Here is a 9,713-nt window from a genome sequence, read left to right on the forward strand (position 1 = left end):
GGGCTGGATTTCCTTTTAGCACCATTCCTTTCCTAAACTCCTTGAGAGAAGAACTTCCGGAGATGTAAAGTCCCATTTTTGTCTCTCTCTTCTCTCCTTTTGGTTCTGCTCTGGGAATAGAAAAGTGAAGAGCACAGCGTGGTTAACAAGCCTGGTGACATAGGCTGGGAGGACTGATGTAGGTCCCAGCTCTTGAGCTGGATCCTCCTTCAGTTTGTCTGAAGGTTTAACTGCCTGCTTCTCAGGCTTCTGCCCCTCTCCAGTTCCATGTCAGTACAAAACCAGGTTGTGATCAATTAAGACAGTTCGGATCCCACCCCTTGTTTTCACCATGTGCTCGCTGAGAAGCTGCAATGTTTTAGACAAAGGTAGGGGGTTGTTATTAGAAAGCGATAGATTTCTGACAAGTTGGAAAAGGCATATATGTCTATGTCTATGTCTATTAGTATATCATCTATATCATCTATCTATATAACTATTAAAAAGTTTTAATTTGTTTAATGTTTATATATTTTTGAGAGAGACAGCTAGGGTATGAACTGGGGAGAAGCAGATGGAGAGGGAGACACAGAATACAGAGCAGGCTCCAGGCTCCGAGCTGTCAGCACAGAGCCTGATACGGGGCTCAAACCCACAAACCTCAAGATCATGACCTGAAGTTGGACACTTAACTGACTGAGGCACCGAGGCACCCCAAACATTCTTTAATGTTTATTTATTTTTGAAAGAGAGACACAGAGCATGAGGGGGGTGGGACAGAGAGAGGGGGAGACACAGAATCTGAAGCAGGCTCCAGGCTCCTAGCTGTCAGCTCAGAGCTAGAGGCGGGGCTCAAACTGCGAGTTCATGACCTGCAGGGCAGTCAGACACTCAACCGACTGAGCCACCCCGGGGGTCCCTATCTCTACCAGTTTTTAATTGGAGTTGGCGGAATATGTTCAGAATAGAACCTGATTATTTTCAACTTAATTTCTCCCCCAACAGTTTGAGAGAGTCCCTGGAATTATAATAAACTCTCATATCCCTGTATAGGTTAGAGTCTATTTGGCAAAAGTGGGAGTCAAAACAATTATTTCCAACCTGCAGCAACAACGTGACATGAGCACTACTAAAAACATTTCCCAAAATTATGTGAAATGATTCTAGCAGGGTGGGCTGAAAAATAGAAAAGAGCTGTTTTTAGAAGGAGCGATCCCTGGAGCAAGGAATGGGAGGGCAGGTTGTTGGGAAAAATCTGTAAGTTTTCCTTAGCAGATCCTTTCTATTTAAGTAGAGTGGATTTTTTTGGAACCACATTTATATCACTTCCTTGGGGTTGCTCCTGAAATTTCTTAATTATTGAAAACTCAGATAAATAAAATAATTAGATTTGAAGGTAAATATTCACTTTTATTATAGGAGAGGAGACTGGAGCCCCCTCTGGCTGCCCTCCAAAAAAAGTCAACTAACAGTTAGCTCAAGACTAGTTCTTGATGACAACTTTGTCCTGGGTAGATATTATCTGATTTGCCACTAATGGTACTTTTATTTTATTTAGTTATCCCAATTACTAGTCTGAATTTTTAATCTAATTGCAAGATTATTATATCATTAAATTTGATCTTCAACATTTCAGGCTACTTTGAATTATCTGTCAAAACTGTATTTCTAAAAGTTCTGATTTCATTTATTCTTAGAGTAATTTTTATATTGAATATTATGTGTAGATGTTGGAGATTCACAGATATATTAGTCATTTGTGTGTCTGCAGGTGATCTTTGCATAGAAATGTCATTCCCCTCAAACAGATTTCTCTTTTTTCCATCTCTGCCATCTCGCCCACGCTCGCATGCAAGAACATGTTACCTACCACGGATTGGCATGTTTTGCTAATTTTGGCCTATAACTTTGGCCTGTAGTCTCCCTCGCTGTAAAATGTTTTCATGCTACAGCTCATCATCAAAGCATGGAGAGTTTGAGCTTTTCCCAGGTATTTGATATTAAGAATTGCCTTTTGTAGAGTCTTTAAGTTTTCTAGTTAGATCTGTCCAGTATCATTAAAAATATTAATCCACTACAGTCTTTCATGTCTTCCAAAGGAATTTGAAAAGTTACTTCTGGTCTTCAAAACCGCAGAACATTGCATGTTATAACTCTTATTTAAATATTCACTGTAAAACTCAAGGAATTGAAAAATTAAGTTGCCTGTGCTATCTTTTAAAATTTGTTTCCCCACATGAATGCCTCTTCTTTTCCACAATACTCTTGCCTTTTATGGACTAATTTCTTCTGACACACAATTTGTCTTCACTTTATGTAACACACCATTTGAAAATTTTTGAGCAATCAGAAATAGATGATTATAGGGATTTCTTCATCCTTCACTCTCAGCTCCTGGTTTCAGAATGTCACTGCCTTTCCACCTTCAAATTACATTATGACAATTCAGGAGGGCCAAGAGGGAGTATAGTGTAATGGTTAAGAAAATGGATTTTGAGGTTTGAAAGGCCAATTTAGAAATGCTGCTCAGTTCATCTTAGGCAAATTATTTAATGTCGTTCTCTTTTTGTCTTCTGTAAAAATGAGGATTATAATACTCATCTCGTTACCAGGAGGTTTAGGTAAAATATCATGGGTAAAGTATATCACACACCAGCCGCACTCACCGATTGTAAGACATTAACAAGGTAATGGTTTATCACTAAAAAAGTGCTAGAGATTCTGTCCAAAACTAGAGATTTCTTTGTTGGACATAGTGTTTTACTTTCCTACTATAATTTATCATTTTGTAACTATAATTCTGAACTATTCCACAGTTAATCCTGATTCCCGATATGTAACAGTGGTTTCCAACTGTAATGGGGAAATTGCAATGTGCCCAAAGGTGATTGAATTACAAGGGACATGAGAGATCTTTGAGGGAATATAGACAAACATGGTGTGTGTGTGTGTGTGTGTGTGTGTGTGTGTGTGTGTGTGTGTGTGTTTTAAGACTCTAACTTCAAATTCTGCAGTTAGCCTTTCATTCTCTGAAGTGGGTGAGCAGAGACTTCTGAGACTGTTGGTTCATGATTCTGCAGTAAGCTGTCCTACAGAGATGCGAGAGAGCTGTTGAGCAGTGGAAGGCATACTGAGCTTAATTCAAGTTCTAACTAGTCACTTGCTCCATGTATGGAGACTTTGGGACAAGTTATTTAACCTCTTAGAGTTTCAGTTCCTAAATCTATAGATCAAGTAATCATATGTATATACCTCATGGTTCTTTTTAGAATTAAATGAAGTAATATATGCAAAACTGGTCAGAAAAAGATATGGCATCAACAAGAACTTACTTGTTAATAGTTAAATTAAAAAAAAAAAATTGTCCACTCCATGAGATCCATTGGTGAATTTCCTCATCTAAGATTCTACTAGCGATAAGTGGAACTTGTAGCACTCTGTTGTGTGCAACTGATCTTTTTAGAACTTGGAGTTGCCTGTATTATTCTGTAGGCACGGGCCTGCTTTGAATAAAGGATATTCATGTTTGGGTAGCTATTCAGAGAGTTCTTGTGTTAGGACTTTTTGCTGCCCACTCTGCCTTTGTCAGAGCCTGCAGATTTGTTTGGAAGTGTGGAGAAATAATTTGACCTATGTGCGAATTGGTGTGCCAAGCTAAATTGATTACAATTTATTTAATGGTTTAGGGGTGCCTGGGTGACACAGTCTCTTAAGCATCTGACTCTTGATTTCAGCTCAGGTCGTAATCTCAATGTCATGGGATCCAGTCCCGCATCAGGCTCCGCACAAAGTGGAGCCTCCTTGGGATTCTCCCTCCCCCACTCTTTCTCTCCTTCTCTCTCTCTCTGCCTCTCCCCCCCATAATAAAAAAAAAATAAACTTAAAAATATCATTTAATGGTTTAACACATTTTGTCAAATCTAATATGACTTTCATTTTAAAAAGACCCTGATTTCAGAGAATATGTATTGTAGACTCCCTGAAATATGGCCAATATCAGTTTTCAAAGATTTATTCTCTCAGGGAACTGAATATGCTTTGTAATTCAAGTTTTCCCTCTCTCCTTATCACCGGCCTAATGGGCTGATTGGCACTTACAAGGATGGGAGAGCCTAGGAAACAAGTTTGACAAATATTTTGCTGATGCTTCTATTGGCAGAGCCAAAAAATTTGCATCATTTCCAAGGCAGCTATTTTAATACTACATTGAGATAATTTTGCTTTTTGAAAAAGGACAATAAGGTAACCCCTTCTATTAAATGTAACTGGGTATAGTAATTTTTTTGCATGTTAGAGTATAGAATGCCTCAAAATAATTTGTAATACACTTAATACAAATATATTTGATAAAAATTAACACATTGTTTATAAACAAAATTGTTATGAATATAATAAGCTATATAATATTTGGAGTGCTTTATTACTTTTTATATTACTATTAAAATCTATTATTGATTATAATTTTAATAAAACAGATAATGAATTTAATATATATGGTATCTCTTAGCCAGCCTCATAAATGTATGAAAGTACATATATTTTTAGCAGCTTAGTTTGATATGGATGAAAAATGCATAGCTTGTATGGAATCTGGGCCTTTGGTTTTATCAGTGCTTATTGGTTCCAGACCTGAAGTTCTTGACATGCAGAGTTTCTTTTCAATTCATGATAGAAATGTGAGCTATGGATGCTTTGGCCCTCAAACTTCTCTATTCGATCTCCTCTGATTTGCTGCTACATCTATAAATTTAAGGTGACCAGTGAATCTGACAAATTGGTTAATGTCTGAAAACAAATGTATACTGCATAGGAAATTAGACTTTTTTTTTGTAGAATTATAAGTTAATTTATTGAAAATGATCAAAAAGGATAATACTTAACTATATATAACTACATATATAATTATATAACTTTAATTATACATATACATATATATGTTTTCACACATAGCAAAAATATATTTAGTACTGTACATCAAATATAGAACAACTGTTTTCAGAAAAACAAAATATTAAAACAACCTCGATAGGGAGAAATCCTGTAAGATGGGTTTTACCACATAGCATAGAGAACCTTGTGCAGCTTTAGGTCAGAGAGAGCTAACTGAAGAATCCTACCTCTTGTTGAGAATTAGCTATGATCTTAGACAAGTCACTTGATCTTTCTGAATATCAGTTTTCTCACATGTAAAAAACCTAGTAAATACCCTTCTTACAAATTTGTTAAAAAGTTGATTGAGATAGAGTATGTGAAAAGAATTAACACCACATCTTAGACTACTCAAAAAATTGCTTTTGCTTCCTTCTTTCTCAAAGTCACATTGATTACTGTGTAAAAACATCTACATACATAAAAATCCAAATGCGCTTAATAGGATTCTCTAATTCAGAACATCAAACAGTAATTTTATGTACATAGTTTAAGCCTTCAGTGCCCTTCCCCATGTATGTCTCCAACAACAGTGGGGAAGAGGAAACCACAGACCCCACCCATTCTCCAACTCTCTGTCACTCCAGTCTCACCACCACTATCTGCTCCGAGACCACAGATCAGACCAGGTTATACCTTTCGTTTGTGTTAGGTTTGTCTCCATAAAACGCCCCAGAATCCCAGGCCACCCTTCATCTCCTACACTTTAACACCCTGTTTTGACTAGTTCAGGAAATCCAGCCACAGGGCCCTGGGGAAATCATGGATAATCATCCACAAAATCCCCTGTACATTCAGCACCTTCTTGAACAATTACTTCACCTTTCTTCCTCTCACTGGACACCTGTTTCTTGACATGGCTGCTTCCACAACCCTAAGTGGATGTTCATTTTTCTCCCACTCCACTTACATATCTGTATGGTAGGTATCCACCCTGTTCCTCAAGACTGTTTCCTTTTTTCCTCTCAGCTTTGAATCCCGTGTCATCTGTCAGTTTACCACCTTTCCTTGTTGAAGTCACCTACCAATCTCTCAGTCACTCTCCTTCATTACTTCAAAACTTTTGCTTCTAGCTTATTTCTTCTCAACCCAATGCCATCAGTGACTTTAATATTATTATAGGTGGTCCTTCCCATAATGTGGCCTCTCATTTCCTTAACCTGTTCCTTTACTGATTTTTGTCTCCTTCCTGACTGCAGCTATTCATTCACTCCCAGAGTCACATCCTAAACCTTCTCATTACCAAAAGCCTTTTCAAAATCCAGGTTCATGTACCCCACACATTAAGCATCACCTCCTAGATCTCAGCTCAATTTTTCCAGTATCTTTATTCCAACAGTCTTTAAGTCCTGTTAGAATCCATACCCGTGATTCTTCTGTCTTTACTGTCCATTACCTATCTCATGTTTACACTTTCCTCCCTGGATGGCGTAAATTTCATGTTCAACTGATAAAATTATCTCCTTTCATCAGCCTCAGCTTTTTCACTTTATGAAAGATTGAGAAGACTGGTCTGGTAGACTTGAGATATGTTATTCAGATCCTCCTTTGAGAAAGAAATTGTCAAACGGTGGGGAATATGGTTGACTGATAGTCTCCAACTTTTTACACTTTTGGGTCTTCTGTGAACTTCTTGGAGAGGTCCAATGACTTCAGCCAGTGACTGAGCAAATGGTGGTCTCAAGGTCTAGCCATTTCCATTGAATGCCAAGACTCCTCTAAGCGGCTTCCTATCCCATTAGTGGAGTTTGTCAGTCTGTATCAGGTTTTTTTGGCTCCTTCTTTCCAATCTTGTTTCCTCCTCTTTAATTTTAGAGGCATTATTTCCCAATAAATGTTTTGCATTCGAAATCTTGTCTCAACATCTGGCACAGCTCAAAAATGTACAACCATAGTTAAGTTGGTCTCTCTGCTGATTTTATACCTACACTTGGACTTTGCTGTCTGTCCCACTTTAAATTCATGATCAGGTAGGCAAGTGAGTACTTTGTGTTGTTAGACAGTCGTAGTAAATTTCCTTAGTCCATTTACTATTTAACTCTCCTACATCATTTCTTCATATTCTCTATTTTTCTCCTACTGTCTATGTATTGGCAATCAAATTTGTATCTCTAGTTCAATCCTCATTCCTGAATTCCAGACTCCTTTATCTAAAGTCCACCCACCATCTCTACTGGAAAGTTTAATAAGCACCTCAGTAGACCCAGAGTAGAACTTGATTGCCCCCACCATCTGCTCCAAACTTGCTGCTCCTGTAGTATTTCCCAGCTCAGCTAATAGCAACTTGACTATTCCAGTTGATTTACCAAAAATGTTATAGTCCTTCTCAGTGCTTTAGTTTTTTTCTTATAATTTACATTCAGTCTGTTGCTAAAGGCTGTGTTTTTAGCTTCAAATATATCCTGAATCTGACTACTTCCTACCATATCTTCTGCTGCCACCCTAGTATAAACTACCGTGCCTCTTTTCTGGATTGTTGTTTTAATCCTTCTGCCTCTGTTGTGGACTCTTAGCACAGATGCCATAGTGATGCTCAAGAAGTGGGAAAAAAAAATAGGTTAGATTATGATACTTCTCTGCTTGAGTCTCTTTACTGGTTCCCACTCAGAATAAAAGATCATAAAGCCAACGGTCTAAGTGTTTGGCTTGATAGGGGCACCCATTACCTATCTGACTACTTTCCCCTGGATTTCTTGACTCTCACACTAATTCTTTTTGCTGTTTTTTGGGCACCCCTCTAATCTTTCTACTTTATAGTTTTGGCTTCTGCCCAGATATTTCTTCCCTCAGAAGTTCACAGTGCTTACTCTTGAACTTCCTTCAGATTGTTGTTAAAATGTGTAACTTTGTTGTCCACCATATTTCAAATTAATTGCCCCAGTATGGCATTTCAGTTTCCCCTTTTCTGCTTCACTTTACATCATATGACTCATCACCATCTAGCATTCTATTTATTTATCTTATTACATATCTTCCTCCCTAGACTCTCAGCTCAGTGAGAATAGGAATTTTTGCCTGTGTTACTTACTACTCTATTTTCAGTACACAGAACAGTGATGACATATAGCAGGTACTCAAAACATATGATGAATATTAAAAAATAAGTGTATTATATAATTCATTGTCCACTGTATATCCATTATATTATGTTCCCATCATCCTACTCATAGTTCGAGGGTCTAAAAAAGAAATGCATATCTAGTTTATGCCTCTGATCTTTTATTATCTAGCTGGATAATTTTACATTGCCTTTGCACATACAGGTGAATTCATATTTTATTATAGCCCCTATTAACAAGGGTTTAGAAGTCATTAAGTATGTTACACTTACAGGCATATTGTCCACTTTTTATACCACAAAGCAGCACTTATTCTTTAGTGTCATGCCTATTAGAACTCAGTAATGTTTAATTCAACCTTTCAATTTATATGTTTTGTCATGATTATTTAATAGCTTCATGTGGGTAATTCTCAATTCCAAAACAATAACATAATAGTGTAGTTGAAATCAAAACTGTATTTCTTAATCTAAACCAAAGGATATTGCAGTCATCCAGATTCTTGAGTATTTGAGTTAATTAAAATGATTTTCTGTAGTAGCGACTCTGATTAAAGCAGAAGGCCTAAATAATTAGCTTTCAGCATGGAAGTTTAAACAGAAAACAGTTCACGGATTTCCTTATTACACTCTTACCATTTATATAATTATGAATTTGTAACCTTCCTCTCCAGTCCAGATCCCTTCTAAATGCCTGACTCAGACTCATATACTTGTCTACTAACTAGATATTTTCATCTGATTGTCCTTTAACATCTCAAACACGTAATCTAGCTCCACATGCCTGTAGTTCTCTTTATGTCTTGTTTCACTGAATAGCATCATCATCTACTCAGTAGCCCAGGACAGAAATTGGTTGTCTTCATAGAATCATCTCTATGCATATAGTACTATGCTAGATGCTGACAGTGCAAAGTTGATTAAGATACAGATCCTTCCCTTGAGTAGGTTATATCTAGTAAGGGAAATTGACGTAAAATTATAATTTCACTTTTATTGTGGTCAGTGCTAAAAATGATATAGAAAAAAAATCTTTTTAAATTGGGTTAGAAATTTATTGAAAAATTCTTTTTGCTGAGTATTAAAGAATGGATCTTGAAAAGTAGGAAGAATACATCAAGCAGAGAGAGCAGTCAAAGCAAAGACACAGATGAATTACAAAGCTTAAAGCTTAAAGATTGATATGTGGTATAAGCTAATTGTATAATAAGATCATATAACACACACAAAATATAATTTTTATGGCAGTAAAGGTGGACTGTGAAGTTATGTGGGTAGATATGGATATACCATGCTAAGTAACCATGGGCAATGGGGACCACTGAACAATTTTAAGTAGAGGAATACATAGTCAGACTTGATTTTAGATCTATCTAAAATCCATGTTGTGGAGAGGATGTGGCACAAAGTAGGAAAAACCAGAGGGAGATGAATTAGAAAGTTATTACTTCAGTTCAGGAAAAAATAAACGACTGATCTGGATCAGTGAAAATAAAAATAGAAAGCAGGTAATATATATAAGAAATAATCAGGAGAAAATCCCAAGTATCAGGTGACTAACCACATGGTAAGTGATGAAGAGGGAGAAAGGCAGATTTCTTCTTTGGAGATTGAAGAAGTTTTTTTGTTAATATCTAAGAGGAGATTGAGACTTACTAGAGATTTTGTACATATAATATATATATATATAATATGTATACATATATTATATATATATTATATATATATGTAAAGTTAATATGCAAAT

General features: G+C 36.5%; 1 long non-coding RNA gene across 2 annotated transcripts in view; it reads left to right on the forward strand.

Annotated features, from left to right (window-relative positions):
* LOC144237420 (uncharacterized) overlaps positions 1-9,713 on the forward strand; it is a 510,168-nt gene that overhangs the window by 142,503 nt on the left and 357,952 nt on the right. The window lies entirely within an intron of this gene.

Source organism: Crocuta crocuta, unplaced genomic scaffold (assembly GCF_008692635.1).
Source record: "Crocuta crocuta isolate KB4526 unplaced genomic scaffold, BGI_CrCroc_1.0 scaffold125, whole genome shotgun sequence".
NCBI classification, from domain to species: domain Eukaryota; kingdom Metazoa; phylum Chordata; class Mammalia; order Carnivora; family Hyaenidae; genus Crocuta; species Crocuta crocuta.